The sequence below is a fragment of the Lontra canadensis genome, unplaced genomic scaffold, assembly GCF_010015895.1.
Source record: "Lontra canadensis isolate GAN:19392208 unplaced genomic scaffold, GSC_riverotter_1.0 scaffold173, whole genome shotgun sequence".
Lineage (NCBI taxonomy): Eukaryota > Metazoa > Chordata > Mammalia > Carnivora > Mustelidae > Lontra > Lontra canadensis.
In genome coordinates this window covers 1,180,339-1,190,021 of record NW_022631167.1, presented here as the reverse complement: position 1 = coordinate 1,190,021, position 9,683 = coordinate 1,180,339, and the positions used below count along the sequence as shown (strand labels likewise).

Genomic DNA, 9,683 nt, shown 5'->3' with positions numbered 1-9,683 from the left:
CAAATGACATATCCAATAAAACATAAGTATCCAAAATGTACAAAGAACTTATAAAACTCAACGTCCAAAAACCAAATAATCCAATTTAAAAATGGGTAGAAGTCATGAATAAACATTTTTTCAAAGAAGACAAATCCAGATGGCCAACAGACACATGAAAAGATGCTCAATATCATTCATCATCAGGCAAATGCAAATCAAAACCACAATGAGCTACCACCTCCCACCTGTCAGAATGGCTAAAATCAACAATACAATGTTGGTGAGGATGTGGAGAAAAAGAAACGCTTATGCACAGTTGGTGGGAATGCAAACTGGTACAGCCTTTGTGGGAAACAGTACACAGGGTCTTCAAAAAATTAACAATAGAACTACCCTAAACCCAGTAATTGCACTTAATGGGTATTTACCCACAGAACCAAAAACACTAATTCAAAGGGATACACCCATCCCTTTGTTTATAGAAGCATTATTTGCAATAATCAAAGGATACAAGCAGCCCAAGTTTCATCCATAGATGAATGGATACAGAAGATGTGGTATATAGAGACAATGGAATATTATTCAGCCATAAAAAAGCATGAAATCTTGCCATTTGCAATGACATGGATAGAGCTAGCAAGTGCTATGCTATGCAAAATAAGTCAGAAAAAGACAAATATGATCTCACCCATAGGTGGAATTTAAGAAACAAAACAGATGATCAAAGGAAAGAGAGAGAGAGAAAGAAAAACCAAGAAATAAACTCTTAACTATAGAGAACAAACTGATGGTTAGCAGATGGGAGGCGGGTGGGGGGAATGGGTAAAATAGGGTATGGGGATTAAAAAGTATACTTACCAAGATGCAAGAAAATAAAATAAAGTGACAAAAACATTTAAAAAACAGAGATACAATCAGGGACATATGTTGAACTTTACCAAATGTCTTTAAGCCATTTTTAGCATTTATGGAGCTGTTTACGTGAGTTTTCACCTCTTTTGACCTATTACTTGGTTCAAGATAGTCCCACTCACTTGTGGTGCATTTGTTTTTTAAACATAACACTGTGCAATTCTATTTGTTGTTATTAATTTGTGAATTTTGCACCAGTCTTCAGAAATTGGATTTTTTTCAGTCATTTTTCTTTTTTGGTGTTGTCAGTGTTATGCTGGCTTCACAGAATAATTTGGAATCTTTCCTTCTCTATGATCTGGTATGGTTGGTGCAGCTTCAAAAACAATTAGGGGCGCCTGGGTGGCTCAGTCAGTTAAGCATCTGACTCTCGATTTTGGCTCTGGTCATGGGATTGAGCCCCACTTCGGGCCCTATGCTGGGCATGGAATCTGCCTGGGATTCTCTACCTCTCTTATAATAAATTATAACTCTCTCATAATAAATTAATATTTTTTAAAAACATAAAAATATCCTTTCCTTGGAGGTTTATAAAAATTCAAAGTTGGTTAAACCTCTGGTTTTTGGGGGGGAGAGTTTTATGAAAACTCAGTTTCTCTTGTGATTATTGATCCATTCATGCTTTCTAGTTAGTTCTTCTGGGGTCAAACTGGTGATTTATATCTTCTCAGAAAACTATCAGTTTCAGTTGATTTTCAGCTGAATTTACATGTGGTCAAGCACAGTATCCTCCAAGAATCTTTTTTCTTTTCTCTGTATTAGCGGCTATTTCCCCATTTTAATGTTCCATTTTACATATTTGGTTCATTCCTACCCCAACCCCCATTAGATTACTTAGACCTTAAAAAAGTCATCCAAGGACACATGCTGTTCGAACAGTAGCCTACTGACCATGTGCATGGCCCAGAGACTGAGTAGCTGGAACCAGGGACAAGGATGAGGAAGGTAGTGGGGGAGGGGCATTCAGAAAACATTTAAAAAGTGCGGAGAGCCCCTGCACATGTGCCCTGGCCTTGAACATCCCACATCTCCTTTTCACAAGTCCCCCTCACCCAGTAACACGTAACAACTCCCACCCTGTCTTCAACCCCCAGCTGCCGCCACCTCCTCTTGGAAACTTTCCTGGCTTCCCCGGGAAAAGTCAATGCCTTTCCTCTGACATTCAAGTTTACTTTTTTTTTTAATTTAAAAAAAAAGTTTTTTAAAGATTTTATTTGTATGTAATCTCTACACCCAACGTGGGGCTTGAACTCACAACCTCAAGATCAAGAGTCTCAGGCTTCCATTGACTGAACCAGCCAGGTGCCCCTAATTTTGAAAACTTTAAAAAAAAATTTTTTATTTAGGGGCGCCTGGGTGGCTCAGTGGGTTAAAGCCTCTGCCTTCAGCTCAGGTCAGGATCCCAGGGTCCTGGGATCGAGCCCCGCATCAGGCTCTCTGCTCAGTGGGAAGCCTGCTTCTTCCTCTCTCTCTCTCTCTCTGCCTGCCTCTCTGCCTACTTGTGATCTCTTTCTGTTAAATAAATAAAATCTTTAAAAAATTTTTTTAAATTTATTTGAGAGAGAAAGCACACAAGCGAGGGGAGGGGCAGAGGGAAAGTGAGAGAAGCAGACTCCCCGCTGAGTGGGGAGCCAGATATGGGGCTCAGTCCCAGGACTTGGGGATCATGAGCTGAGCTGAAGGCAGATGCTTAACCAACTGAGCCACCCAGGCATTCCATAATTTTGAAAACCTTTAAACACAAAAAATTAAAAGAATAAAACCAATGGAATTAACTCGTGTTAACATTCTATCATTTTTACCTCAGATCTTTTTTGTTAAAAGCAGCATTACTCGGAAATTAAAAGTCCTTCCTTCCATCCACCGGCACCAGCTCCTTCTTCCCCTTGCCCAAGACCACAAGTGCGAGTCTAGTAGCTACTGCAACACGTCTGTATCCATAAATCACAAACAGTTTTGTCTGTGATTGCCACGGAAATGAAATGTTCCTGAACGGTATTATTCGGCAATTTCCCATTTCTTGAAATACTGTTTGAGATTTATTTATGCTAATACCAATCGCGCGCGTGTTTATTGAGGTAGAAGTTACAAAACATAAAATCTTCCAATTCCGTGTGTTTTAACTGCTGCGTAAGATCACATTTGTAGTTGTCTGCTCCATCACTGTAGACACTGAAGACACTGACGTGGAGACCTCTTTTGTGCTTCCAGCCTTACTGCCCTAGATATCCTTGGAGCTGTCTCCTCAAGCACATGTGTGAGTTTCTCGAGGTAATTATACACCTAGATGCGAAACTGTTGGTCATAAAGTATGTACAGTTGCAGCTTTGAATGTCATTGCGGAAACCTCCCCAGTGCTTCGTCCCGCTGTTACTCCAGCATTTCTGCAGCTATCGCCATGATCAGTTGACTTGCCCACCTGCCCCCTCCCCCACAAGTTACCAGAGGGCATGTGTGTGACTGGCACTCAATGAACACTTGACAAATGTCAGGATGAGCTCACTGTCTAGCACAAGAGACAGATGCTAATGGGACAAGTGCATTAAAGCTATGAGACCTCTCCTGGCGGGGATCCAGGGAAGGCTTCATGGAGGAGGTGGCATGGGAACCGGAGTTTGAAAGGCAGGGAGGGTCTGACTGAATGAGGCTGGGGATGACGGAATGACTGGGCTGGGAGGAGGGGGTGGGTCAAACGGCCTGGGCACCTTGGATGTGACTGAGTGGTGGTTCTTAGCTGAACAGAGGGGCGAGCATGAGGGGGGAGGAAGGGTAGAGAAGCCAGAGTGCGTATTTTGTAAAATCTTCAGGGTGATCTGATCCATCCCCGCTCCATGCAGGAAGAGCCTTGAGCCAGAACAGATGTGTGTGGGAAGGTGAAAGGAAGCAGGAAGACAGGCTGGAAAAGGTAAGTGGGTCTAACCCAAGCTCGGTCTCCAATGGCAGGCTCTGGGAAGCCAGTAAGAGGTGACCAGGTCAGAGATGGGCTCAAAGATGACTCACCTGATAAGAGACAAATCGCTGGGGTACCCAGGCCCTGGAGTAGGAGTAGGTCAGAGAGCCTGTCCCCCCCACCTCCACCTCTCTCCTCCCTCTGTCTCTGGGGACAGATCAGGTCACCGGGCCTGGACTTCTGCCCCAGACCCACAGCAGAGTGCTGGGACTCAGCCCCTCCCCGTCCTCCGCTTTGCAGTCCTGTGAGCCCAGGCCGTTGCTGCCTGCCCCCTCCATTCTGGCTGCTCTAGGCAGGTGTCAGGCCAGGGGTTGGGGAGACCCTCCGTGAAGCACGAAGCCAGGGCCCCTGCATTGAATCTCGTGCCCTGGCCTAGCTCAGCCCATCTGATCAAGCCTGCAGTGCGTCCTGGGGCCTGAGGTGATGGTGGGGTGGGAGTCCTGTCCTTCTGTATTCCCTGCAGTCCTTTAGCAGAGCCCAGCTCTGGGCACCTGGCCCAGAGTGGAGGGAAAGGGGAGACACGCACGACCTTCGCTTCTAAGTCCTTTTGTCTTAAGCCACTTCAGCAAAACCACCAGCAGCAGGGATAGCAGGTGAGCGGAGGTTGTCAGTCATGCTCGGGAGGAGGGGCACTCCTTGGGAGTCACACAGGCCTGGACCTGCTCTGGGTTCATCTGCTCTGGAGTCGGCAAATATACGTGCGCCTGTGTGTGGTTGTGGCTGTTAAAACCTCTCTGAGCCTCAGTGTTCGCATCCATCAAGTGGGCCACTTACACCTGCTCTGCCCCTCCCCCAGAAATAACAAGGAATGTGAGGTCACTCAGTGGCACCAGGACCTCAGGGCAGGGACACGGTTCAGACTGTCGTTCCACTGCCTGAGCAGCTCTCTCCAGAGCCTGGCTGCGTTTGCAGTTCTGGGCACATGAGCTCCCAGTCCAGAAGGGCTCCAGTCCTACCGAAGGACAGAAGTCCCCCACGCCTGTCCCCCATGCCCCACACACACCCTCTGGTTCTGGGAAGACCCCCCAATCTGCCTGCTCTTTTGGAGGGAACAGCTCAGTTCAAACAGTGCCCGAAGCTGTCCACACTGTTGGTCAGCCAAGGCCACCAAAATGTGGCCAGCCTGCCCAGAGACGCCAGACAGCCACCACTGAGCCAGTAAAGGGGGGAGGACATGGAAAGAACAGGGTTCCGGGTCCCTAAGCACACGCAGGTATGCCCGCCTTTCTGCTTCCTGCCACTCCCCCCAAACCCCCACCCAGGGGGCTGGGCTGGCCCCCTGTGGCGGGGATTATCTCACCAGGTTGTGAACAGAACACTCAGAGAAAGAAGTAAAACAAGCAGATAATGAAGAGGGTAGAAACTCGGCTCCCACGTGCCCCCAGACAAGGTGTCTGTGTGTGCCTTGTCCCTCGTGCTCCACGGCCCCCAGCAAAACCCAGTTGCTGTCCCCAGAGGCTCATTTGCCCTCTGCAGCCTTTGCAGCCTAGGGTCCCATCACTGCCACTCAGACACCTGAGGCGCTGAGGCCCCCATGTCAAAGCCCAGCACACGGCCACATCCCCAGCCAGGCGGCCACAGGCACATCGCGTCCATCTGTACCTCCAAAGACCTCAGGATGCCCTTCTCTTTTGACAGGATCCTATGGCCTGAGGCCAGTGTCCCTCTCGTGGGGCACAATTCTGGGAAGACTGGGCTGATCTTGTCTTAGGAGTGCTTGTGCAGAACAGCAGGATGGAAGGGTGGGGACGACAGACCGGGGGATCCCAGGACACTTGGATCGTGATTTTGTAAATGGCTCCAGGCTTCAGTTCCCTTTTGGAACAATCCGAATCACCAGGAGGAGGCAGGGGGTGACTGTGGGCATCCCCCTGCCCCCGCCACCCCACCCCTGCCTCTCCATGTTTCTGCAGCCACGGGGGCTGGGGAGTAACATGGCAGCTTGGTTGCCTTCCCTGCCCTAGAAACACAGGACGCAGGGGATCTGGCCACAGGTGTTCTTTGTAAGAGCTGCCTCAGTTTGCCCAGGGCGGTCTAGACAGATAGATCTATGACAAGGACACAAGATACCCCATGAGCGGCCCGGTTCTCATCCTAGCTCCCCCTGGAACCCTGTTTTGCACGAGTTGCACCAGCCAATTATGGCAAGAACGGGAGTCCAGTCCACAGCACCCAAGCTGATAGGTGAGTAACCCAGGAAAACCGTGGCTTTCCCAAGACAGAGAGAGGACACAGGGCCCTGCCCCAGGCTAAACAGTGCTTTAAAGCTGCTGATCTCACTTCCTCAGAGCACTGTCATTACAGCCATTCCCAGAGTGAGCCTGCCTGAGGCTCCAAACGCTGGGCGGTCTCCTGCACTCTGGACACTGCGTGCAAACAGCTCCCAGGACTTTATGCCCATCATCTCCACGGTTCTTCCACCAGCCACTTCCCAGGAAGAACCAGAGGAGAGATGGTGTCCCTGGGCTGTGACAGGCAGTGGGGAGGGTACAGACTGGCAGCAAGGTCCACAGGGCCCCCAGTCACCAGTGCTTGGCTGTGGGGGAGTTCTGTTAAATATCACAGGGGCCAAAACACAACCCCAGGTGCACGAGGGACGGCCGGCCTACCTTCCAAGCCTTCGAGGAGTGCCCTAGACTGTCCACAGGGGAGAGGGCATCCCCCAGAGAGGGAAGAGCCACATTTTCCCCCAAGAAAGCTGGAAACAGACAGCTTCGATCTACACCAGTGTCCAGGAATAGCCCTTCCCATCTGTAATAAATGGGTGACATGTTTCCAAAGCCCTTTGACCCAGATGGGGAAGGTGTTTTCGTGCCCAGCTGTCAGGTAGGAAAACCAATGGCAGGGGGCCAGCCAAAAAGGGCTCTGGTCCAGAACCTATGCCATGCTTCTCCACGAGTGGTTCCTTTCCAGGAGCCTCTCCACAGCCCGACCCTGCCTCTGCTGGCCGGGAGGGACACACCACCAACTTCTCAGGATGGGGCAGTGGTCCTTGTTCTGGAGACCCTCAGGGCATCCCAGCAGAGGAACTGGACACCAGGTAGGTCCTCTTCTCTCTCTGGCATTGTACTGTCACCCCATGGGCAGCTAGTTCTGATCTGGCTTACCGGGAACCCCATCCCTTCCCACAGGTCCCCCTGGTGATTAATTGGTGATCCCCCTCGCAGCCCAAGCCATGCTGCAGAAACACCAGGGTCCAGCTTCTGGGGCTCTGTGCGCAGGGGCTGTGTCTGAAGAGCCCCGCTCATGCACCAGGAACAAGGTAACTCCCCTTCCACTCAGAATAAGGCTGGGCTGGGCAGGAACCGCCATCCTGCCCTGCAGTCCGAGTGGGGATTGAAGCCACTGGCCCCATGGGTCCTCTCCCAGCTGTGGCCACAACAGCTGGCACCCGGACAGGAGGGAGAGGTGCACTTGCCCCAAGAGCCCCACGGAAATTGTCCCCTGTGGGAGCACGATGGGAAGGGAATTGAGTGACTTTGTCTCCCCTCTTCTAGCTGCTTTCTTTCTAACTTGAAAACATCTTGTAAAGAAGGAGAAAATGCTAGAGCTGTCCCCTCTGACTGACAGCCACCTCCACCCCTCAGGAGGCACTCAAGGCCTCACACTACCAGGGATGGTGGCTGTGGGAGGAGAGGAGAGAGGAAGGGGCCTCATCCACACCCCTGTGCTGGGCCAGGGGAGTAGGAGACCTGTGTGTAGGTGAGAGACCTGGAGCAACTCTCTGCAGCCTCTGTGCCTCAGTTTCCTCACCTGCACCATGGCACTGGCTGGCTTTAGCTCTAAGGTAAAATATAGCTCTCTCCCTACCTCAGTTTCCCTTGAGAGAAAGGCATCTGCTTCAGACAGAAGGAGGACAAGGTGAATTTGGGAAGAGTTCACGTCCAAGAGCCACAGAACCAAGAGTAGTCCATTTCTCCAGGGGACAGGTGTTGGGGAGAGAGCAAGGGTGAGATGCTACACCCCAGGGTGGCGTCGGGAGAAGGCCATCCTACCAACATGGTTCCTTGGCCTCTTCTCCAGTGAGACGCAGGCCGTCAGAGGAGAAAGTCCATCTCCTTATCCCCTTCCCACAGCAGCCTGAGAACTTGAAGGTGGCTTTCAACAAGGCCAGTATGGGGACTAAAGCCTGGAACTGGGCTGCCCCCTCAGGGCTTCCTCTCCAGAAGCCAACTCTCCCTCTTTCCTAGAACCCTCAAGGAGATAGAGGCCCACAATCCCCTCTGCTCAGATGAGCGTTTTTCATGAGCGATTTTCTCCTGTCCCCAGACAACTCTTATCCTTGCAGTGTTCACACCCCTAACACCTGAGAGCCCCTGCAGAAGTTGTAACCCCCTCCATTCTCAGGGATGGGAAAAGAGGGCCCTGCAGTGGGGGTGGTCATCCACCCCAAATTGGACCAGGAGCCTGGAGAGCAAGATTGGCCCTTGCCCCTCCAGAGAGCATTAGATGGTCAAGGCAGTGCCTGGGAGGACAGCTCTGTAGGACCTGCTAAGTGAACTCAGTGAAGCCACAGCACCCCCCCGCCTCAGTTTCCCCAGGTCCTACACCCAAATCCAAAGTTTCTCTCTCAAGGCCAAGAGAGGGATGGATGCAAGAACCTTTCTCTGCGAGCCTATGAGAAAAGGTGGCATCCTCTAGTCCAGGGGGCCCAGGAGCCCAGCCCACCAGTACAGAATGAGACCCCTACCGGGCAGCCAGCAGCGGTGACGCTGTCGTAACTCATAACGGTGCAGTAGACTGCGGGGGAAGCGCACCCCCCTCCCAGCCCAGCCCAGCCCAGCCCAGTGAGTGGGCGGCACAGCCCTGGGGAATCCCTGGGTGGGGGTACTCTGCAGAGGCAACCCACCTAGCTGTCAAGCAGGCGGAGGTTGGGGTTAGGGGTGGGGGGGTGAGGGGAGCCTCCCGCCCACCCCCCCAAACCCAGCGAAGACAGTAGACCAAGCTACGGCCTTCCCTGGTGGGCAGCTCATTCCACCCTTCCCTGGGTCCAGGCCGGCAGCCAGCCAGCGTGCCAAGGGACTGTGGCGCAGTCTCCCCCACCCCCACCCCGCCCAGTCCGAGGTCCCGGAAAGCAAAGAGCAAGCAGTCCCTCCCCGCCCCCTCCCCCGTCCAGGACCCGGATTCCGCGCCCCTTCTCCCGGCCAGATCAGTCCTGGCTCACACCACCCGCGCGCTCACCACATCTGCGCTAGGGCGTCACGGCCCAGCCCCAGGCAGGGTGCCCCGGCCGCCGGGATACGGTGACAGGCAGTACGCTCCTTACCTGGGAGGAGACAGCCAGCCGGTCCTCCTCGCGGGCCTGGGGAAGCCAGCCCCACCTGGCAAGGGACTGTCAGCAAATTCCCCTCTGCATCACCGCGGGAGCTGCATCCCGGCTCCTCCCCGGCTGGAGCCAAGCTTGGCTCCGCCCCAAAGCTGCTCCGACCCACCGGGGAACCCAGGCTGGATTATCATGTACAAAGGCCCGGGCTCCGCCTCAGAGACCTCGTCTCTACCAGGAACCATCTGCAAACTACCCTCGCAAACGCACAAGGCTGCCGGTCTCTGCAGCCATGGCTCTGGCTCCCTCTGTTGCCGGGGGCCTCGGAAGCTGTCTTGCCGCTCTCCGCCCACCCTACAACCTCACCCCTACCCCAAGCTCTCCTCTGAGGCGTGTCTTCCTTCCGAACCTCCCCACCCGCGCCAGCCAAAGCAAGAAAAGATGCACAACGACACAAAGGTAGCAGGGTTCTGCCCCTCCCTGGGACCGGCTCCTGGTACCCAGCAGCTGGTACTCCCTCCTTCTTCCCCAGCAGAGAAAAGATCTACAGATTGGCCACAGCCCTGCCTGGGAGGC

The 9,683-nt window shown here is 52.7% G+C and overlaps 1 protein-coding gene across 3 annotated transcripts in view; it reads right to left on the bottom strand.

The window, feature by feature from the left end:
* TMEM63C (transmembrane protein 63C) overlaps positions 1–9,330 on the bottom strand; it is a 69,858-nt gene extending 60,528 nt beyond the window's left edge. For 2 of the 3 annotated variants that reach the window (XM_032846242.1, XM_032846243.1), the window contains exon 1: positions 9,111–9,330. The gene's annotated coding sequence lies outside the window, so the exon portion shown is untranslated. The remainder of the gene's footprint in view (positions 1–9,110) is intronic. The other variant, XM_032846244.1, reaches the window with a different exon arrangement.
* Between the last annotated feature and the right edge of the window lie 353 nt (positions 9,331–9,683).